The sequence below is a fragment of the Bos javanicus genome, chromosome 27 (assembly GCF_032452875.1).
Source record: "Bos javanicus breed banteng chromosome 27, ARS-OSU_banteng_1.0, whole genome shotgun sequence".
Classification (NCBI taxonomy): domain Eukaryota; kingdom Metazoa; phylum Chordata; class Mammalia; order Artiodactyla; family Bovidae; genus Bos; species Bos javanicus.
Genome location: NC_083894.1, coordinates 23,291,267 through 23,315,659, shown reverse-complemented (window position 1 = coordinate 23,315,659; position 24,393 = coordinate 23,291,267). Strand labels below are relative to the sequence as shown.

The window sequence follows — 24,393 nt, the reverse complement described above, 5'->3', positions numbered from 1 at the left end:
AAACCAACAGGTTATCATCCATAATTTAATATATTTATTATTCATGGCTTTCTCAATAAACTTTAAGGGTATATATATATTTAAAGCCTCATGTATGATTTCTCTGGGGGAGAGAATAAGGAAAACCACAAAAAATATTATGAAGTTGAGTTCAAGCCCTAAAGATCAAGTCAAGCCAATGCACAGAAGTATGCTCAGTTGTGTCAAACTCTCTGTGGCCCCAGGGATGTAGCCCAACAGGTTCCTCTGTCCAAGGAACTTTTAAGGCAAGAATACTGGAGCAGGTTTCCGTTTTCTATTCCAGGGAATCTTCCCAACCCAGGAATCAAACCCATGTCTCTTATGTCTCCTGCATTAGAAAGTGAATTCTTTACCACTAGCACCACCTGGGAAGCCCTCAAACCCTAAGGATACTTACTATCAATACAAAATCTGATTTTGTAACAATATTCTGTTACAATAACAAGTTTCTAACAATATTCTGGTCCTCAAAGGATGCTTATCAAGCACTTAGAGAAAATTCTCTTTTTAAAAGACACTAATGAAAATAACCTTTTTGGAATATAAAAATATCCTGATAAATGAATACTCTGAATTTGTAACATGGACATAAGATACAACAACCCATACCCCTTAAATATCAATTTTAATGAAAATAAGGATATATCTAAGAATTAGATTTAAGTTTGTTTCAGTGGTTGTACATTCCAAATGTTTACATTTATCGCTTGCTGGTTAATAAATACAGATTTGGAATTAACTGACAAATTTGCTGTTCACAATTCATTCTAGATTTATGGCTATGTGTGCCCAATTTGCCTTCCTAGAATTCTATGTAATTCTTTTATTTCACAAGGCAGAAATATCCAGCAGATGGTATAAGTACACACACATAAAGCCCAGATGTCAATATTTTCAAAACTTCATTTTTAATGACTGTTGGATGAACACAAACATGCATTATGTACTGGTTTAGCATTCAATAGTATTCAAATTCTGTGGGAAAAGTTGAGAATGTTCTCTGCTATAATATTCTCTGTCCATATGAAATCATGGAAAACGAGATAGGATGGAATATAGGTAAAATTTTTTTGCCTGAAATATATTAGAGATAATTGTAAATACTGAATTAAGGTACAAAAACTCATCTATATAAGTGCAACAGTAAGATGACTTTACTTAACAGAAACATATGTGGAAAGATTTGGGAGCCTCAACATAGAACTTCATGGAATGCATTTTGAAATAATAGAAGTTAATGTGATGACCAGGAAGATAAATTCAAGAGATGACAGTCTTCTTCCAGTATGCCCTAGCATGAAAACACATGGGGAATTTTGTGAAGTTCTAGGCAATAAGCACTATGTGGACAATGACAAATAGGGATTCACCCAGAAAATAATAGCTGTGTCATATGCGGAATGCTTATTACAAATGGAACTATTTAAGTTGGAGCAAAGAAAACTTAGAAGAGACAAAGCACTATCGCAAGCCTGTCACATGGAAGAATTTGTGAAAATGATAGAGGGCAAGTTTCTCATTAACACAAACGATAACATCCTAACGTTAGCATCAATTCAATTCAAAATGGATCTTTTCTTGGAGGGTTGTAAGTTTCCAGCCCTAGGGATGCTCATGCAGTCCTGAAACTGAAAAGTCAGATAGCAGATGTTGTATCAATATTTTGGACTGAATATGTGAAGATAGCTTAAATGTATTGAGCACCTACTTTGTTCCTGCCTGAAAATAGTCATATAATTTATTCAATAATTGCTTCTACTGCAAATATTGTCTTCAGTTTACTAATTACACAGCTGAAGCCCAGAAGCCAGCTTAACAAAGATCACAAAACAAGTAGAGACCCAGAATTCCTCTAAAGACCTTTTTGGCTCCAATCTATGCATGGTCTGTCTAGGTTGGGTTTGTTTTTTTTTTAAGAATCAAGATTGTATAATCTGTTGGTAAATATAGATAATATTGGGGTGCAGACTGTTGAAATGCAGATATATGAGCATGTTACAAAATATTAGTTACCTGTAAATAGACAAACCTGTCAGTCAAACCTATCAGGAGGCTTATTTCTGCTGGGGGGAGACAGAAAACAAAACAAGATTATTTTACATATGGTCAAGCACTATAAAGGGGGCTTCCCAGGTGGCTCAGTGGTAAAGAATCCTTGATTCTTGGGTTGGAAAGATCCCCTGGAGAAGGAAATGGCAACCCACTCCAGTATTCTTGCCTGGAGAATCCCATGGGCAGAGAGCCTAGCAGGCTAGAACCCACTGAGTCACAAAAGAGTTGGACAGGACTTATCAACTAAACAACAGCAACAGCAAAGCACTACAAAGATCTTTACATGAGGTGATCAGGTAAGACCTTTTTGAAGAGGTGAGATATATCTGAGGCCTAAGTAATGAGAAGGAGTCAGATTGCAAGCATCCACAGGGAAAGAGTTCCAGGCTGAAGTAACAGAAAGCCATGAGGTAAACATAAGCTATAAAAAACACAACAAACAAACAAACAAAAAGCCTCTATTATAAAAACTTGGTGAATACCAGAGATAGTTCATGACATGGCATCAGATAGAAGGTCAGATGCCAGATAGACCTTCTGATATTCCCAGGTGTCTAGATACAGTTCATCCAGTGGAAAGTCTTACATGATGTGGATCACATGCTTAAAGTTGTTTAATATTAGCTGGGGAGGATATCTTCAGTATTGACAAGAGTAGAAGCAAAGAAATCATTATGAAAAATATTGCAGAAGAATGAGAAAGTAATGGTGGCTAACAGTGGAAATGAGATAAATGGATCATTTCCAGCTTATAAAGTCAACTTTACTGAAGTATAATCTACATAAAATAAAATACACAATTGCGACATTTGCTGAGATTTGACACTTATATGTACTCTAGCTACATTTTTGAGGGAGCATCAGGAAGTACTGGGGCTTCCAGGTAGCTCAGGGGTAAAGAATCCACCTGCCAATGCAGAAGATGCAGATACCATCTCTGGGTCAGCAAGATCCCCTGGAGAAGGAAATGGCAACCCACTCCAGTATTCTTGCTTGGAGAATTCTATGGAGAGAGGAGCCTGGTGGGCTACAGTCCCTGGGCTTGTCAAGAGTCAGACACAATTTAGAGACTGAACAGGAAATATTGAAGTCTCTTGGATAATAAAAATACAATTTTTTAAAATAAAAAATGAAGTCTTGGAAAATATATTGAGGTTAAAGTTCCAGGGTATAGAGGGACAGAATTTTTTCTAAATTTTTCTAAAATTCTGAAGAGAAAAATTTTAGAAAAAAATCAATACCCAGCCAAACTACTAATCAAATACAAGAGTAAAATAAAGTCACTTTAATATATGCATCATCTCCTAAAATTTCCTTTCTACATACCATTTCTTTTTGAGAATGATTTTTAACATCTTTGGGATTCAGGAAATAGTAGATTCAACCCAAAGTAATAATAAAAGGACTTCCTAGATGGTCAGTTAGGTTGTAGGCCCAGAAAGTCAGAATGAGAAGACTTAATGGAATTACCTGAGACTCAACTCTCTCAGGGAAAAAAGAGTGGTCTAAAGTATGAAATTTTAGAAAAACTTGAGAATATAATTAAGTAGAAATTTAAAATATTTTTTGTTGTTGTTAAACTTCAATGATTGACTCATTCCAGAGGTTAACTAGACATCACAGAATTATTCATAACTATGGCTCAGACAGTAAATAATCTGTCTGCAATGTGGAGACCCAGGTTCGATCCCTAGGTTGGGAAGATCCCCTGGAGAAGGGAATGTCTACCCACTCCAATATTCTTGCTTAGAGAATCCCATGGACAGAGGAGCCTGGAGGGCTACAGTCCATGGAGTCACAAAGGATTGGACACGAGTAAGTGACTAACACTTTAACTTTTCAGTCTATTATCAACCCGGCTGTTAATAAAAGTTACATGCATAGTTGACTGTATGTGGATAGGATAGGAGAATGGAAGGAAAGGAGGCGTGAGAAGTTCTTCATTTCACAAAGCAAGAATTGACACTATCTCTAACAAATCAAGAGTTAAGTACTTTAACCAGGTAAACATCTACAAGCAATTAAATCACCATTAGATGGAAAGAGCAGGAATAATGAAGCTTAAGTGAGCTGAATTCCTCTCTCTCCTATCAGAAATTCAATAAACAATATCTATAGTCAATAAATTTAAAAAAGTCAATATAAATACATGCTTCATATGTGAAGATATAACCACCAGAAGAATTGAGAACAACAAATGAATTTTGTCTCTGAAATTGAAACCAAGAATTATAGTTATTAGGATGAAATATAGTTATTATGAGAAATATTGTTTTTAATCCAACATTTTCCAGAAATATTTAAGTTTTTGAGCCATGTGTATGTTTCATGTATTTCTTGTATAAACATGATAAGATGGTCTGTTATTGCTAAATAGTAATAGAATTTCTGAAACTTTAGATATGTTGGAAATATTTTAATTGTTACAATACTGCTTTTCTTAAAATATCTGCTTAATATGTCCATCAATAAACCAATCCATAATATTAAAAAATTTTGAATGTGATAAAAAAGTCTATTTGTATCCAAATAGGTGGAAATAGTGCTATTAACTTTGATGAAAAAAGCAATAGATTTATAATTGATAAAAGAAAAACACTGATAATTCTCTAAAGTATGCCTCAATTGATAATTATTTATCTTATTTGTGTGTTCTTTTTTCATTGCTAGGCAATTGAGATATTTATACAATTACATCACAGCTTTTTATTATTATGTGCTGGAAACTTGGATAATAAAATGAGAGCTCATCTTGCCCACTAAAGTCAATTGAGAACAATTTTAGTTTAAAAAATATTGGAAGAATTAAGGAAGCAACCAGCCAAGCACTAATAAAAATCAGATGCACTATAAGTTGCACAAGATCTGAATATAATCTGTTCTTTGTTAGCATCAAATAATTATTCAGTAGCATGAGGTTTCAATTCACTATATATTAGGGATACTCAATAGTTGTTAGTGATAAATCACATAGCAGCATAAATCAAGTGTACTAATCAATTATGTTTGATGTGTTGCCATTTCTTGATGTCAGATTATCCATTAACCTCTGAATGATTTTTCATTGAAATAACTTGTATATATGTTAGAAGGATATGATCTTTATTATTCGAGGTCATTTGTAGCAATATGTTCATATGGTTAGCAGTCTTTATATTCTGGAGCACTAATATTGCACAGACTAGATTGGCATGTTCTTATTTCTTGGCTAATTATAACTTCCATGGCATGTGACCGTGAAGGCATGAGCTTGAAAGCAATCCAAGAACTTTCATATCTCCGAGGGACCTCAGAAAGGAACACGCAGACTCTGACCAGAGCTATTTACTTCTTTTTAAAGTATATACTTTATTAAATGTTTACTTTGACCCAGTTACTAGACATTTAAAACATGCCTTGGAATCAGGATGCTTCACTTTGATATTTATTACGGTCACTGTGCCTTGGGTAGGTGCTATGAAATCCAGAATCTTCAGGTTGACTACCATGTTGACTCCCTGTTTTTTTTCCTCTGACTTGTCACACAGTTTCTATTTTTGATCTACCACAATTATGTAAGTCTTGAATAATTTTCTTAATGGCCAGCTACAAAACACATACCACCTTGTACTTACTCAAAGGTACATTTTGATTAAGCTACCTTTTTGGTTTATTGTGCCGTGTTGCGCTGTGCTTAGGCATGTCCGACTCTTTGCCACTCCATGGACTGTAGCCTTCCAGGTTCCTCTGTCCTTGGGATTCTCCAGGCAAGAATACTGGAGTGGGTTGCCACACCAATCTCCAAGGGATCTTCCTGACCCAGGGATTGGAGTTGCGTCTCTTATGTCTCCTGCATTGGCAGGTGGATTCTTTACCTACTGAGCCACCTGGGAAGCCCTTTGGTTTGCTGTCCCATGTTTGATATAACCCACTTTTATTACACAAGAGATACTTGTATATGACCGCCCCCCCCAAATTTGCGAATGTCTCATAACTTATGGTGATGGTTGGGGCAAAAAGAAAGGAATGAAGTACTCCAGGGAGTTGGCTTAGACCAACACTTATTAACTGCCTTCAGTGTCTCTTTAAATTGTTTCGAATTCTCAATTTACATGTGTTGGGGAGAAGCACAATTTAGAATAATATCTATTAGAGCCAATTACTGTGACATAAGTTTCCTTTCCCACATAACTACATACTGCTGCTGCTGCTAAGTCGCTTCAGTCATGTCCGACTCTGTGCGACCCCATAGATGGCAGCCCACCAGGCTCCCCCATCCCTGGGATTCTCCAGGCAAGAACACCAGAGTGGGTTGCCATTTCCTTCTCCAATGCATGAAAGTGAAAAGTGAAAGTGAAGTCACTCAGTCGTGTCCGACTCCTAGCGACCCCATGGACTGCAGCCCACCAGGCCCCTCCGTCCATGGGATTTTCCAGGCAAGAACACCAGAGTGGGTTGCCATTTCCTTCTCCGAACTACATACTAGCAATCTCCAAATCATAAGATATACAGAAGAAAAAACTACTGAGAATTGAGAAAGAAGGAAGGAGGGGGGGGAGATAAATGAGAATGACGATAATCTGCTTAAATTATCAAATATGACCCAAACAGCCATCTGAGAGTGCATTAATTCCTGAAATCCTTAAAGGTTATCCTTAGAAGTTAACATTGTACTTGAAGGTCAGCTGTTCCTTCACAGGATTTTTTCCCATGCATGACTTGCGTGAGTGTAACTTGGAAAGTGCTGCAGGTATGTGGGTTCATGGAGTGGTATCCCTAAAGCACTTGGACTCAGTTTTTAAAACATTTAGAAGCTAGTCTTTAAAAGGTTAAATCACTGCCCCATGGGCATCCTTATGAGGCCGCCTGAGACAATTGCTGTTTCTCCCCAGGCCTTACAGGAGGGTGTGCTCCCAGGCTTTGCCTCGGTTATGAAGATCTGCAGTCAGGTACCTCGCCCTTGGAAACCAAGCTGGCTGCCCACACCTGTAGACCTGTAACCCTTTATGAACTCGGGAGATTTTATTATGGCTTACTATGTTATTCTTTTTCTTTTTTGGCCAAGCCTTGCAGCATGTGGGATCTTAATTCCCCAACCAAGGAATCAGGGATCGAAACCATGCCTCCGGCTTTGGGAGCTTGGAGTCTTAAACACTGGACTGCCAGGGAAGTCTCTGACTACATTATTATTAAACTTTTTTTCCAGTTGGTAGTTAATTCCAATTTTTGAAAATTCTTTGAATAAATTATTTTTTCAAGGCTTTTCGACGTAGGAAATTCCCGTGAAGCTAGGCACTGTTAAGTTTTGGCAAAGCTGGGCTATAGTATGACCCTTTCCACTTAAAGTAATGGATTTGGATTTCATTTAGAACAGGTATGAGGTACAGGAAGTAATTACCATCTCAGTCAGTTAAAAAGGTGTGACTAAAAGTCTTATTTGAACACAGGAAGATAGATTACATTTCTTTACTTAGCCAGATGATTGAACTTTATCAGGCAAACACACAACTTCCAGTTAAAAAGTGGGCGAAAGAAAAACCCCAAATGAAATACTCAGCTAATCTGTTCTTTAGTTTCCAAAATGCCTTGAATCTGCCATAACTTTTAAAATACATTATTGGTCTGATTATTTTTGGCAGAGTAGAAAATATGTTTTAACAGAGCAATAGGACTTTTCTCAACCACAGCAATTCTTTTTCTGTTTTTTTAATTATAAAAGTTTTTATACCATAAAAAGCTCAATTTTCTATAATGCCAGATATTGAACAAGACTATTCCAATTTTGCCGATTTCTTTCTTAACTTTGGCAGGGGCTTTTAATGGGCACAGAAACATGGCTTAAATCCTTTATAGCCTGATAACGACAAAGGGAGTTTGAAAAGGGAAATCAAGAGGAAAAAAAGACTGAAAGGTTTGCTGTTTGCAGCAGGGCAATCTTCCCCAAAATAATTCCTTCTGGCCCCAAATCAAAGGGACTAGATAAGCAATTCCTCCCACCATCCTGGGAAAAGTGTAGAGCAGACCAATTTTGCAATCCACTCAGAAAAGACTGTGGGAATTAGATTTGAAATGCGGTCAAGGTGAATCTGTGAAGGGTCATTCATTCATTCACGGATGCAAATTTTACTGAGAACCCACTACATGGTGTGCTCTGTATTATGCACAGGGAAGGCACAGGTGAATAGAACAGAGGTGGCCACACAAAGTTCACAGTTATCTAAAAGATGCTGATGTGTGCAAAGAGATAAGTAATAAAATCACATGGCAAGGTTGTAACACCAAGTTTGGTGCGAGCCAGGGAAATGGACAACTCAGTTTTATTATGAAATTTGGGAAATTAAACAGAAAAACTGGTACCTTGGCTCCTGAAGAGTGAATGGAGATTGCAAAATGCCAGGTAAAATGATGGAAGAAGTTATTCAAGTAGATTAGACCCAGGGTGGCAACTTTGCGGGGCTCACAATGAAAATGAGAAAGAAACATCATGACAGCTGCCATTTAGTTTCTCTCTTATCAGACTCCATGTGCACACTGCTTTACATGTATTAACTCATTATTTTCACCACAACTGTTTCAAGTTAGATGTTATCGTCCCCATCTTACGAATAAGGAAACCAAACGCAGAAAGGTTAAGTAACTACCTTAAGGTCAAAAAGGATTCAAATACACATTTGTCTTGGTGGTCTGTGACCACCAAGCTCAATCATACAATTTTTTTCGGCTTCCCAGGTGGTGTAATGGTAAAGAATCCACCTGCCAATGCAGGAGATGTGAGCTTGGTCCCTGGGTCAGGAAAACCCCCTGGAATAGGAACTGGCAACCCACTCCAGTATTCTTGCCTGTAAAATTCCATGGACAAAGCAGCCTGGCGGGCCACAGTCCATGGAGTTGCAAAGAGCTGGACATGATCGAGCAAGCTAGCAAAATAAATAAATAAATAAATAGTCTTTAGACTTACCAGAAAACCTAAAATCTGCCTTGGAGAGCCAAACTGAAAAATGACCTTCAGAATGGACATACAGATTTTCTTGAAGAGAACACACACAATAAAAAGAACTTAGAGCTAGGTGAGTCCAAATGTGGTCAAATCAATGACTTGGAGAATCCCTTTCATGTAAACTATCCACAGCTTGTCAATGTGGGCTCAGAGTGAGCCTTCCATTTTGAACTTACTGGTTAGGGTGACTCTACATTTTTTGTTTGTTTTTTAGTATGCTAAGTAAGAAGTTATATAGACAGAGGTTATATATGAAGTGTGAAAGTGTTCCTCGCTCAGTCATGTCTGACTCTTTGTGATTCCATGGACTGCCAGGCTCCTCTGTCCATGGGATTCTCCAGGTTAGAATACTGGAGTGGGTTGCCATTCTCTTCTCCAGGGGATTTTCCTGACCCAGGGATCAAACCTGTGTGTCCCACATTCAGGCAGATTCTTTACCATCTGAGCCACCGGGGAAACCCCAAGGTCATGTGTACCTGGCACTTGAATTCAGTAGGACTTGCTTGGCATGGTCTACTGTAAATATAACCGACAGTGTCTTCAGTTATAATTTTAAAGAGACGTTGCCATCTAGAGGTAACCTAGAGAGCTGATCTGACATTGCCATAGCAAGATTTGGTGTGGGGTAGACATTTGAAAGTCAGATGTTAAATAAAGTGAGTTAAAAAATATATATACTTTAAGGACATTTCTGTACTTAACATACAGCAGACAACTTGCCTGTAGATACTGTTAATCATTCTTTAGATTCACTGTTAACAAAAGGATTAAGTATTTTTATAATATTTAAGTTATTACCTTGTTTTCTTTCTTTTTAAAAATCTTCATTCTCCAAAACAAATTGTGTTGTTTTGCATTTGTTAAGCAAAGGCAAACATTTCCAGACCATTTTTCAATTTTCCAGTTATTGACTGTATTCCAGAAATTAAGTGGTTGTAGGCACATACTTTTTTTGGAAAGACAGCTATTCTAAATGGGAAGTCACAAGCCAATTTATTTACTATACAGTTGTGTTGAAATATTTAATATTTCCCATGGGGAAAAAAAGAATACAATCTTGATGTATCAGTAGTCTACAAAAGGGAGTAGGGTAGGTACTGAATGAGAAATAGGCTTTTAACACCAAATCTTGCATTTGACCTTTTTTTACTCCAAAATGTCATTCTTATTTCTTTCACAACCTTGAGGCTAATATTGGATTGCTTTTCTTGCTTTGAATCTGGTCCTTATTGCTTATCTAGAACCTTTGCTCCAGATGACTTGACACCCTACTCCACACCTTGGTTGTTCTCTTTCACTTTAGTGATCATGAGCTTGTCATTGCTTCATGCTCACTCCCTAACATCTCAAGGTGATTCTTGGAAAGATTCTTAGAGGGAGGAGGTTCGTGTAGGAGGACAGGGCACATATCCAAATCCTTGAGTGAGGATCATCAGTTGATGTGAATAGTTCCATCTCCATATACCAAGTTGATATGATAACCAGAAAGCTAAGATTCATTCAGTCATCACTCATTCATTCTGTTTATCCATTCATGCATTTACTCACACCGCACTCGTGCATTCAGCATCTGTTACATGCCAGACATGATGTGAGTGGGGTGATAAACTTGACGTCAGGGATTCTTACCCTCTCAGACCTTACCATTTAGAATTACTAGTTGCTGGTGAAGTACTCCCATCCCCGCAGTGTCCCTCAGATGTCTTCCTTGTTCTTTCTCTTGGTCTCTTTTCCCTTGAACATGTGAGCTCATGAGTAGAGATCTTCATCAGAAGATTCAGTCTAGGCCCGTAAGTTTGGATAGACAGCTTCTAGTGAGGATATGGTGGCTCAGATGGTAAAGCGTCTGCCTACAATACGGGAGACCTGGGTTCAATCCCTGGGTCGGGAAGATCTCCTGGAGAAGGAAATGGCAACCCACTCCAGTATTCTTGCCTGGAAAATCCCATGGATGGAGGAACCTGGTAGGCTACAGTCCCTGGGGTCATAAAGAGTTGGACACAACTGAGCGACTTCATACAGTGAGGATATGTGGGAAACATGGAGCATCTTTTTTCAACAGCAGCTGTATCCCAGTCTACGCTGCCAGCATCTTTATGAGATCTGGACAATTTCCTTTAATCACTTCAGTTTGTGGTCAAATGCTTGGATTCTTCAGGAAACGATGTCATTTTATTCTTAAATTCTCAGCTGCTTGTCTGGTGTCTTTGTTAAATATCTGACTCAAGACTGGCTTTCCTGATATGAATAGCTCTTCCAAGACGTAAGAGAATAGCCACCTTGGTTTTGATAACTCTGTGACTCTCTCTACCTGACCTCCTGCCTTAACAATTTTAGGAGATAAATACCAGAAAAAGTGATGGGATTTTTATCAGCTCCACAATTCTCTACAGCTTACAGTCAGATTTAACGCTTTTCTCCATGACAAATATGATATGTCTTTATCACTAGCAGAAAACAATACATCCCTAAGCTACATGAATGTCATTTAATGAATATAAGAACTGAGTAGGAAACAAATCCCTCAGGGAAAACGATCAGTAAACTCTTAGATCCCTAACACCCCAAATTCTCCAGGGCAGGCAAGAGAGGCAGGAGGTTCTTTGGGGAGAAGTGCAGAACATACAAGCAATCTGAGATTAGACAGAGTAGATGGTCTTGTTCAGAGTGTCGCTTATTTTGCAGGAAACAAATAGAGTTTCACGAAAGAAAACTATCTAGATAGGAGAGAGGGAAAGATAGGGTGTTTCAGTTCAGTGGGCTGCTTTCTTCCACCCAGTAATTCAGAGAACTGATTTGTTCCGTTTATGGCTCCCCCAGTGCCTCAGCTCTAGTAGACCCTTGTTTTCTGGTGGAAGAAAAGGGAAAAGCAGAATGGAGGAAACTCACCAGCTTCCTGACAGCCTTTGCCTGAAAGTGACAAATACCACGTTTGCTCAGAATCTATGGTGAGTACTTGCCACTTGGCTACTCCTGGTTTCAAGGTGGGCTGCGCCAAGCCCTCTGGAAGGGAAAGCACACATTTTTTAGAGTCTTTGAGGCAGGAGGAAGTATATATGATTACATGGTTGTTAATGCCATTAAGAAATAGCTTCAGTGTTTTCATGGTGGTCAGAAAATCATTCTCTTATAAGCAATTCTTAAATGATGTTGCAACCAAGGATCAAGTGTTTATTCTTCTCAAATATTCGGAAAGTACAGTGTTCTTGGTTGTAAACAAGCATCCGTTTGGGAATTATTAAACAATATAACTAAGCTATGTCGCCATCATTTATTGTTTACATCATTGTTGTGAATCTGAAAAATGCATGCGATAATAATAAGTCACTCTGTAGCTTAAAACCCCAGGGATATTTCATCTCAGCAAAACATCTAAGCCGCTTTCAGGGACTAACACTGCATGACCTCGTCCTTACCTACGTTTCCAACTCTTCTCCCTAGTGTCTCATTGATTCACCGCACATGTGTCTCTCTAGCTTTCTTTTCTACCTTCAGTCCAAGAGAATTACAATGTCAGGACCTTTGCTGCTCCCTGTTCTTGTTCTTTCCTCCTCCCAGATTTGAGCAAGGCTGGCTTTTTCTCACCATTACGGTTTAACTCAAATATCACTTATTCAAGAAGGCTACTTGGCTGCCCTATGCTATCTTGTAGGTTCCTTTGCTACCCCGTCTTCTCTGTTTACATATTTGCTGTCTGACTCCTTTAGGGAAGACGTTTTCTGTTCACTGCTATGTCTTGAGCATATAGGATAGGTAGCTGGCATATAGTGGGCACTCGATAAATATTAGACTAAATATGAAATAAAGTTCCCTAATATCTTAAATATGATAAAGACTTTTCCTTAATAAATTAATAAATATTAGTTTTATTTATAAAATAGGAAATCATGAAATCTAGACAAGTTAAGCACAGGTGTATGTGCAGGAGGGGACACCTTTCTGAAAGACTATTATGTTCAGTGCTTATGTACATTATCTCATTTAAAAATCAAAGCAGCCACCTGGGGGAATAAACAATGATGCTCATTTTCTAGAGGAGGAAATTCAGACTCATTAAGTTTAGCAGGTTTTCAGTTTATTCAGAGAATAAATCGGATGAGCTGTAATTCAAACCCAAATCTTCTGGTTCCAGAACCCCTACTCTTTCCACCGAGACACTTCCTTAGTCAGCAGCCTCCATATTCAGAAACACCTCTTAACGATAGCATCACTTCCATGAAATACATTTATTAAAATTTGTGGCTAGAGAAATCATCTGGGTCACTTGAGAATGAATCAATTAATTTACCAAAATATGAAACTAATGGAATTATTGGAGATATGGAACCTACAGTAAATCTTCCAGTCCTCGGTTAGAAATCTAACACTTTTCCACATAATTTAGTTTTTTAAAGAGGTTAACTTAAGAAAGAGTGCCATTTGTGTTAGTTTTTATATCGGGGGCACCACTGCCTTCTCAGAAAAGTTTTATGAAAGTGTGCTGATAAGTTTGCATTTTATCCATTGTGTATCTTTGAAATTTATAGGCACCCCAAAATAAAATAACATTCTATGAAGATAAAGTAATCTACAGTGTTGGAATACTAGTCATAATTAGGATCTCCTTGTCTTTCAGGGCAATAAAAACCTGTCTTCTACCTTGGTAGGTACTCATTATTTTTCTGATTTAACTTACAGAAAAGTAAAGCAAATAAGTTTTAGGTCTATGTCTTATCTACTGTTGGAAACCAGGTGGAAACTTTAGGGAGAGTTTTGGGATGAAAAAGAAAATGACAATCAAGATAGAGGATTCATCACTATTGCTGATTCTTTTTCTTTCCCAGGTCAAAGACCATGACATAAGCTTCATATTGAATAAAAATAAGAATCTAATCACAAAATGACATTCTCATTTATTAAAAGCAAGCTTGGGGATTTTTCTCAAATTCAACCAAAGATTGGTATTCAGGTTTGAAATAAGTTACAAGATGCTCAGTCTGGTCGCCTCTTGCAGAAATAAACACTCTAGCACTTACTCTGTGATGCTTTTTCTTTTGTTGTGGAGAATGTGGAATTATCTGATTATGACTGTTGCCTATTGTTCTTAAATGAGGTCCATCAAGCTCTGTGAAGATCATTTCCAGGAATGTGAATCATGTTGGGAAGGGGAAATCTGTATAGCTAATGAAGTTCCTGTTCTAAGCTTGTCGTCTGCTAATTATTCTGTCTTGTTTCCTGTGTCTAAAGAAAAGCCTGCCCATTGAGTGCCTTGAAATGAGTGTGATTGGATGTCACTGTTTAGCCTGCCTTAAGGTGAGAGTAACAGATAACACCTTGTACATCGGATTTCAGCTTTAAAGAAGGTAACAAAAGGAATCGGAAAACATTTCTCTTTGAAGCGGTTACCTTATTTCCCTACACAAAAGTTAGCTACTGTCTGTGCCAGCTGTTCCTCACATGACCAAGTGAGCCTTGGGAACATGGGAGTCCTGGAGAGAGAAGAGGCCTGCCCTAGGCAGAGTCCTGGAGGCTCTGTGGGCAACACCAGCACCCCTACTGACACTGTATCAACAGAGATGGAGTGATCACTTTCTTGGTGTCCTGAAATTTCCAAGGCATTATGGTATAAACACATTAAGACTCAGTCTACCACAGAGATGTGGGACCCAGGTCTGGTTGGTCCTGGGCTGGAAGAAAAATCGATCTCCTCATTAGCAATTAGAGATGCTGCCATCCTAATTTGTCTGAAGTAATGGGCTTCACATAATTTAATTGAATTTCTGCCACAATCTGCTCTGTGCTCTGAGCTGCGTTCCTCACAATGGAGGTGAACCAAGCATGATCTCTGCTTTGCTATTTACAGTCTAGTGTACACACAAGACAGACAAAAAAAGATAAAAGGGGGCTTAGAGAGGAAAAGAGCAAAGTGAAGTAAAACACACACACACACACACACACACAAATAAACAAAACCCTGGAAGGAAGGCCATTGTCCTTGCTGCGACTGAAGAGAAACCTGGAACAAGATAAGGCTGGAGAAATAAACATGGATCAGATCACGCAGCCTTAGCGCTCTAAGGCCAAAATATACAGGCATTGTGTATCAGCCAAACAAAATGAACATTTGCACACCTGCTGTGTGACAGTTTCATTAAAGACTCACAACAACTCTCTACTTTCAAATGCTCAGTTGTATAGAGGAGAAGTAGGATTTAACAGGATTAAATCCTACTTAAGAGGATTAAATGCTCAACTTCACCAGAAAATGTGTGGCAAAGCATGGTGAAGAACCCAGTCCCACGTGCTTCTCTTCAGGTGACTTTAACATGAAATAGTAAAATATTTATTTGCCAAACATTTTACACACACACACACACCAAATAAATACATTCAAGAATCAAAGCAGTTGAAATATTTCCATGGGCTGTGGATAACAGGTTCACACGTGAGCAGCAGAGTGTGTAATCAGTGTTTAGGACTGAGTCTGACACCAAGTGAGAGTCTGTCTAGTGGTATTTGCATCTCCTTTTCTCATTCCTCAGTCCTTCAGTATTTCTTGCCTCCTACATCTTCATTGCCTCTTCCCTGTATCCCCTTCTAATTTGCCTTTATCCTTCTTTCTTCTCCTTCTTGTTCTCTCAACTGGGTGAGCATATTGTTGGTACTCATTGCTTCCAAATGCACTATTTCATCTTTAAAATATTATAATCTATAGTCCTCACGCACAAACAAGTTAGTAAAAGCAACAACAAAAACAAAGAATAGATCCGGCAAATGAATGGGTGGATTGGGACTAGCTCAGTGTTTTGGAGTCAAAAGACCAGCTTGGAAACCAGAGTCTAGACTGAACTTTTGCAGAACACGAGAAACTCAGCTTTCCTACCTGTCTGATGAAGACAAATTTTGACCTTTTAAACTCATAGGGTCATTGTAAGGACCAGTTTGGATATTGGAAATGGAAGTGACATGTCACTAGTGACGAGCCAGTAAAAAATACTACTGCTTGCACTGTAGGTGATTAGACACTTCATCTGACCCATTTCCTACCGTAACTATTTGGCAAAGTTTTAAAATGAAGACTTCAACCATTGACACACATAATATTTCGTGACATTTTGGCCAAAATCATCCTTATATCGTGACAGAATGGCATTTCTCAAATTGATTTTTCATTTAGTAAGCAAACAGCCTTTTACTCCTGACCTTAAACAAGCTTGGCATCCTGTTAGGCCGTTCACGTTTCCTGGCGTGTTGTTATGGCGCCATCTGCTGGAAATTGAAGAGGTTGACACTAAAGACAGTTCGAACTTTCAAATAATGATTCATTTCCTTCGTATTTCTTTCACATGTAACAAAATACTATGTGGTATTTAAACAATAACTCTAAAATGAGAGTAGTTTCAAGATTTATTAGAAAATCTGAAAGTGCAGAACAGTGTGTGTTGTTATTGCTTTAATTCAAATATAGATTGTGTTTTAAATATATATATATATATTTGAGTAATTTTAATAGAAAGTATTATACATGTTGACATTTTTAATCTTAACAGTGTCTACTTTGGGTGGAAGAGAAAAATCTGAATTTTTGACTCTGGGTATTTTACTACTTATGTCATCTTTTAACCTAAAAGTTTTATTTATTTAATGATTTTTGCTAAATAATTATTAAATCCTTCCAATGGGATTTATTGGAAGGTTTTATTATGTGTATATTATTACCTACCCCACCTGTAAACAGCAGGGCTTTGCATGCACTAACTTTTTACCTGAATGCAAAAATTCCCACCACTTATTGATGTTGCAATGTGACTAGGTATTGTCTACCAGGGCAGGGCCTGGCTTACTTATCTTTACATCTCCAGAGTCTAATATACTGATCAGAATAGAAGCACTCCATTTGTATGTAATTCCTAAGTACAACAAATTGTAACTTCAGTAAGTTTTATAAAACTCCCTTTTTCCCTTTTATAGATACATGGAGAAATCAAATTAACTTGGAATGAAGGGGCAAAAAAGAGGTCATGGTAAAATAAAGCAAGAATGGGGTCAATTATAGCCTATGAATCAAGAAAAAAATGCAAAAAGTAAACGGAAAAATCTTCATATCAAAACCATTAAAAATACATATGTGAGCTGTAACTTGAAATATATTTAGGAACTGAAATTTCCGGGTGGCCTAGTCATAAGGATTCTGTGCTTCCATTGCAAGGGGCATGGGTTCGATCCCTGGTCAGGGAATTGAGATTCCAGATGCTGTGTAAAGAAAGAAAGTGAAGTCGCTCAGTCGTGTCAGACTCTTTGTGACCCCACGGATTGTAGCCTACCAGGTTCCTCTGTCCATGGGATTTTCCAGGCAAGAATACTGGAGTGGGTTGCCATTTCCTTCTCCAGGGTATCTTCCCAACCCAGGGATTGAACCCGTGTCTCCTGCATTGTAGGAAGACGCTTGGCATAAACCCTTGACAGGGTTTCTGCCATAAGCCACATGAGGTCACCGTGGGACCACAGAGCAGGGCTCCTCACTTGCTTCGTGCAGGGCATGTCATTCATTCACACAAGCACACTGTAGAGTCAGTAAAAAACAGCCGAAGACATGGTCACTAGGAGAACAAAGAACTAGAGCTCCAAGCATCCTTACCTTGTCCTGAAGAATCCCGGAAGAGCCCCCAAGAGGAAAGGTTGCTGCTGAACCACAAATGACCAGGATTCATGGCCTCCAGAGGAGAAGAATTCAATCCGGGGCCAGTGAGGAGGCTTGATTGCTCAGAGCTTTTGTGTAATAAAGTTTTCAGTTCAGTTCATTTCAGTTGCTCAGTCATGTCCGGCTCTTTGCAACCCCATGAATTGCAGCACGCCAGGCCTCCCTGTCCATCACCAACTCCCGGAGTTCACCCAGACTCACGTCCATCGAGTAGTCAGTGGTGCCATCCAGCCATCTCATCCTCTGTCGTCCCCTTCTCCTTCCGCCCCCAATCCCTCCCAGCATCAGAGTCTTTTCCAATAAGTCAACACTTCGCATGAGGTGGCCAAAGTACTGGAGTTTCAGCTTTAGCATCAGTCCTTCCAAAGAAATCCCAGGGCTGATCTCCATCAGAATGGACTGGTTGGATCTCCTTGCAGTCCAAGGGACTCTCAGGAGTCTTCTCCAACACCACAGTTCAAAACCATCAATTCTTCGGTGCTCAGCCTTCTTCACAGTCCAACTCTCACATCCATACAGGACCACTGGAAAAACCATAGCCTTGACTAGATGAACATTTGTTGGCAAAGTAATGTCTCTGCTTTTGAATATGCTATCTAGGTTGGTCATAACTTTCCTTCCAAGGAGTAAGCGTCTTTTTATTTCATGGCTGCAGTCACCATCTGCAGTGATTTTGGAGCCCAGAAAAATAAAGTCTGACACTGTTTCCACTGTTTCCCCATCTATTTCACATGAAATGATGGGACTGGATGCCATGATCTTTGTTTTCTGAATGTTGAGCTTTAAGCCAACTTTTTTACTCTCCTCTTTCACTTTCATCAAGAGGCTTTTGAGTTCCTCTTCACTTTCTGCCATAAGGGTGGTGTCATCTGCATATCTGAGGTTATTGATATTTCTCCCGGCAATCTTGATTCCAGCTTGCGTTTCTTCCAGCCCAGCGTTTCTCATGATGTACTCTGCGTAGAAGTTAAATAAGCAGGGTGACAATATACAGCCTTGACGAACTCCTTTTCCTATTTGGAACCAGTCTGTTTTCCATGTCCAGTTCTAACTGTTGCTTCCTGACCTGCATACAGATTTCTCAAGAGGCAGGTCAGGTGGTCTGGTATTCCCATCTCTTGAAGAATTTCCCACAGTTTATTGTGATCCACACAGTCAAAGGCTTTGGCATAGTCAATAAAGCAGAAATAGATGTTTTTCTGGAACTCTCTTGCTTTTTCCATGATCCAGTGGATGTTGGCAATTTGATCTCTGGTTCCTCTGCCTTTTCTAAAACCAGCTTGAACATCAGAAGTTCACGGTTCACATATTGCTGAAGCCTGGCTTGGAGAATTTTGAGCATTACTTTACTAGCGTGTGAGATGAGGAAAATTGTGCGGTAGTGTGAGCATTCTTTGGCATTGCCTTTCTTTGGGATTGGAATGAAAACTGACCTTTTCCAGTCCTGTGGCCACTGCTGTGTTTTCCAAATTTGCTGGCATATTGAGTGCAGCACTTTAACAGCATCATCTTTCAGAATTTGAAATAAGTATAAAAGAGATAGAGAAAGCTTCTGACACAGACATAAGGGGGCAGAAAGAGTGCTGTGCAGTGTAGCATGGAAATAAATAAGTAAATAAATAAAAGAAATATATTTAGGAATTATTATGATACAGTGGCTCTGGGAAGTAATGTTAAGAGTGTACTTACAAAATAAACACAAAACACCTTAAACAGTATTTTTGAGATAGTTAATGTATAATATGTTGCACACTTTTAAGGTATACAATGTGATATATTTTTACCTACATATACACCCATGAAATAATCATTAAATTCAAGATGGTGAGCATATTGTCATCTCCAAAAGTTTAATCATCCATAAAATGCTTTTACTTGCTTAAAAAGCTGGGATGGCTCACCACCACTGAACACTGACTGTGTTCAGTTCAGTTCAGTTGCTCAGTCATGTCTGACTCTTTGCAACCCCATGGACTGCAGCATGCCAGGCCTCCCTGTCCATCACCAACTCCTAGTGCTTGCTCAAACTCATGTCCATTGAGTCAGTGATGCCATCCAACCATCTCATCCTCTGTCATCCCCTTCTTCTCCCACCTTCAATCTTTCCCAGCATCAGGGTCTTTTCCAGTGAGTCAATTCTTCACATCATGTGGCCAAAGGATTGGAGCTTCAGCTTCAGCATCAGTCCTTCCAGTGAATATTCAGGACTGATTTCCTTTAGGATGGACTGGTTTAATCTCCTTGCAGTCCAAAGGACTCTCAAGACTCTTCTCCAATACCACAGTTCCAAAGCATCAGTTCTTTGGCACTCAGCTTTCTTTATGGTCCAACTCTCACATCCATATATGACCACTGGAAAAACCATAGCTTTGACTAGATGGACCTTTGTTGGCAAAATAATGTCTCTGCTTTCTAATATGCTGTCTAGGTTTCTCATAGCTTTTCTTCCAAGGCAAGCATCTTTTAATTTCATGGCTGCAGTCACCATCTGCAGTGATTTTGGAGCTCAAGAAAATAAAGTCTGTCTGTTTCCATTGTTTCCCTATCTATTTGCCATGAAGTGATGGGACTGGATGCCATAATCTTCGTTTTTTGAATGTTAAGTTTTAAGCCAGCTTTTTCACTCCCCTCTTTTCACTTTCATCAAGAGGCTCTTCAGTTCCTCTTAGCTTTCTGCCAAAAGGATGATTTCATCTGCATATCTGAGTTATCATGTTATACCACCTGCATGAAACTTGATGACTTCATAAGGTAGTAAAGTATGTTTTTTCCTCTTTGCTCTGGGTGATTTTTCTCCCTGTTACCAATTTTCTTATGGCAAGAATGTAACCAAAGTTTACTTTTTCCTCTGCTTTAGGAGATTTTTATGTTGTGGAGCCATAAGGAGAAGATTCTAGGCAAATTAAATACTAGCAATATTCTAGTTTTTCAAGCTTCTGCATATTGAGGGGATTTTATGGATAGTCATTCATTCCAGAGGGAATGGATTGGAGGTGAGGATTATTTTGTTGGAGATCTGAGATAGTTGGAGCTGGAGATATCTGGAAACATATCTATGGGTCTTGTGAATATCTGAGAACAGTAGGATTGCAAAGAATCAGACATGACTGAAGTGACTTAGAATGCACGCATACACCTGATTTCCTGCAGAGTCTATCATGAAAATGCTTCTGGTGTTGAAAGATGTTAGAGGACTGATGAAGAAACCTGTAGCCTTGGGATCTATGACAGAAGTCTTCAAGGCCAGGGTTGCTAATGAAGCATAGATAAGAGGCATATTATGGATGACTACTGAAGAAAGACTGTATGGCTAGGCTTCAACGTTACGTGAACTGAGAACTCCCATGTGTTCAAGTTGCATTTAGAAAAGGCAGAAGAACCAGAGATCAAATGGCTAACATCTGTAAAACCAACATAGAAAAAGCAAGGGATTCTAGAAAAACATCAACTTCTGCTTCATTGACTACACTAAAGCCTCTGTGTGGATCACAACAAACTTGTGGAAAATTCTTAATGAGTTCAGAATACCAGATCACCTGATCTACCTCCTGAGAAATCTGTATGCAGGTCAAGAAGCAACAGTTAGAACTGGTACCTGGAACAACGGACTCGTTCCAAATTGGGAAAAGAGTACGTCAAGGATGTATATTGTCACTCTGATTACTTAACTTATACGCAGAGTACATCATGCAAAATGCTGGGTTGGATGAAGCATAAGCTGGAATCAAGATTGCCGGGGGAAGTATCGATAACCTCAGATATGCAGATGACGCTACCCTTATGACAGAAAGTGAAGAGGAACTAAACAGCCTCTTAATGAAAGGGAAAGAGGAGAGCGGAAAGCTGGCTTAAAACTCAACATTCAAAAAACGAAGATTATGGCATCTGGTCCCATCACTTCATGGCAAATAGATGGGGAAACAATGGGAACAGTGACAGACTTTATTTTCTTGAGCTCCAAAATCACTGCAGATGGTGACTGCAGCCATGAAATTAAAAGACACTTGCTCCTTGGAAGAAAATCTATGACAAACATAGACAGCATATTAAAAAGCAGAGACATTACTTTACCAACAAAGGTTCATCTAGTCAAAGCTATGGTTTTTCCAGTAGTCATGTATAGATGTGAGAGTTGGAAAATAAAAAAAGCTGAGTGCCAAAGAATTGATGCTTTTGAACTGTGGTATTGGGGAAGTCTCTTGAGAGTCTCTTGAACTGCAAGGAGATCCAACCAATCAATCCTAAGGGAAATCAGCCCTGAATGGTCATTGGATGCTGAAGCTGAAGCTCCAATCCTTTGGCCATCTCATGGGAAGAACTGACTCACTGGAAAAAACCCTAATGCTGGGAAAGATTGAGTGCAGGAGGAGAAGGGAACAATAGAGGATGAGATGGTTGAATGGCATCACTGACTCAATGGACGTGGGTTTGAGCAAGCTCCAGGAGTTGGTGATGGACAGGAAAGCCTGGCGTGCTTCAGTCCATGGAGTCGTAAAAAGTCAGATACGACTGATTGACTGAGCTGAACTGAACTGAATGTTTATGACCGTTTTTTCTTTTAGAATTTTTTTATGAGGACCATTTTTAAAGTCTTTTATTGAATTTGTTACAATATTGCTTCCATTTTATGTTTTTTTTTTTTGGCCATGGGGCATGTGGGATCTTAGCTTCTGGCCCAGGGATGGAAACCACAGGTCCTGCATCGGAAGGTGAAGTCTTCACCACTGGACCACCAGGGAAGTTCCTATGACCATTTAACACACCGAAATGTGGAAGTTGCAATTCTGCAAGCATGATTGATACAGGGTTTTCCACTAGTCAGGCAACTGGAAAACTAAAGCAGGTTACATTCCATTTGGAAAAACAAAGAGAAAGTGACATTTCTTTCCCACTAGGATAGCTAGCTCAGCTGGTAAAGAATCCTCCTGCAATATAGGAGACCCTGTTAGACTCTTGGGTCAGGAAGATGCCCTGGAGAAGGGATAGGTTACCCACTCCAGTATTCTTGGGCTGCCCTGGTGCCTCAGCTGGTAAAGAATCCACCTGGAATGCAGGAGACCTGGGTTTGATCCCTGGGTTGGGAGGATCCCCTGGAGGAGGGCATGGAAACCCACTCCAGTATTATTTCTTGGAGAATCCCATGGACAGAAGAGCCTGGCGGCCTACAGTCCATGGGGTTGCAGAGTCAGACATGACCGTGTGACTAAGTACAGCACAGTGTTGCAAAATTAAGTCATACTCTCGACTTCCAGAAAGTCAAAGTTAGGAATGCAGCTGGCTACAAATAGCAGAAAAGTCATCCAAAGGTGACTTAAACATAAGGGTATATTTTTCTCAAGAAACAGCGAGCTCAGAGGTCAGCTGAGGGTACTACTTCAGCTGATCACTAGTGTCCACCTACCCCAATTAGCATGTTAGCTCTATTCTCCTGCTAATGTTTTAAATCTTAGGGTCGCAGGCTGGGTTATGATAGATACACACTTATGTCCACATTCGGGGCAAGAAGAGGGAACGGGACTGTGCCAATTCCCCTTGTCCTTTTCATGGGAAAGCAAAATATGTACTTGAACCCTGCCAGTGATTTCTTGCTGTGGAGAACTGTTTCTCCTGACCGCATGTGACTGTGATGCTGGGAAGCAGATGTTTTTGCATAGCCTAGAGTGGCAGTAAATAAGGAATAGGGCACCAGTATTGGGCATGGTTCAGCAAATCCACAGGATCTGCCATGCACTGAAATTCCAAAGTGATCTGGCTCTCACAGAAGGCCCTCCAAATCTAGCCCTGATTGATATGACTTATCTTCTGTTTAAACTAACAGGGACTCTTTATTCCTTCACAGGAGACCTTCATGGTTCTTCATATGCTGCATTAGTATCCTTGCTTCTACTACACAGGTCTGATCCCTTTCCTTAAAATTTTTGCTTATATATATTACAAATATTTCTTCCCAATCTATCTATGAAAAGTGAAAGTGAAAGTCACTCAGTCGTGTCCAACTCTTTGCTACCCCATGGTCTATACAGTATATGGAATTCTCCAGGCCAGAATACTGGAATGGGTAGCCACTCCCTTCTCCAGGGGATCTTCCCAACCCAGGGATCAAACCCAGGTCTCCAGCATTGCAGGCTGATTCTTTACCAGCTGAGCCACTGGGGAAGCCTATATATGTATGTATATATATATGCATATTAGTATACATATTTTTATATACCTAATATATATTTATATATATTATTTTTGTTGTTTTTTAACTTTTGGCCATGCTGCAAGGCATGTGGGATCTTAGTCCCCTGACCAGGGATTGAAACTGTGCCCCTTGCATTGGCAGTGTGGAGTCCTAACCACTGGACTGCCAGGTAAGTCCCTGATATTCTTTCTTTAAATCCTACTTTCTTCATGAAATCTTCTCCACAGGTCTACATTATATCAATCTTCATGTTTTCAAAAAGTACTTGTAGGTAACATTTAACATAAGTGATAATTTTGTATTTTTTTCATTTTACAGTTGAAAGGTATCCATATGATTTATAGAAAAAAATAAAAGGATTCTATGGGAACTTCTCTTGAAGTGAAATGAAAGTGTCATTTGCTCAGTCGTATCCGACTCTTTTGTAGCCTGCCAGGCTCCTCTGTCCATGGAATTCTTCAAGCAAGAATACTGGAG

The 24,393-nt window shown here is 39.2% G+C and overlaps 1 protein-coding gene across 2 annotated transcripts in view; it reads left to right on the top strand.

Annotated features, from left to right (window-relative positions):
• C27H8orf48 (chromosome 27 C8orf48 homolog) overlaps positions 1 to 24,393 on the top strand; it is a 286,378-nt gene that overhangs the window by 61,952 nt on the left and 200,033 nt on the right. The window contains exon 3 of one of the 2 annotated variants that reach the window (XR_009734038.1): positions 23,569 to 23,599. The exons of the other annotated variant lie outside the window; for it this stretch is intronic. The gene's annotated coding sequence lies outside the window, so the exon portion shown is untranslated. Of the gene's footprint in view, positions 1 to 23,568; positions 23,600 to 24,393 lie in introns of those variants that run through there. 2 annotated transcript variants of the gene reach the window in all.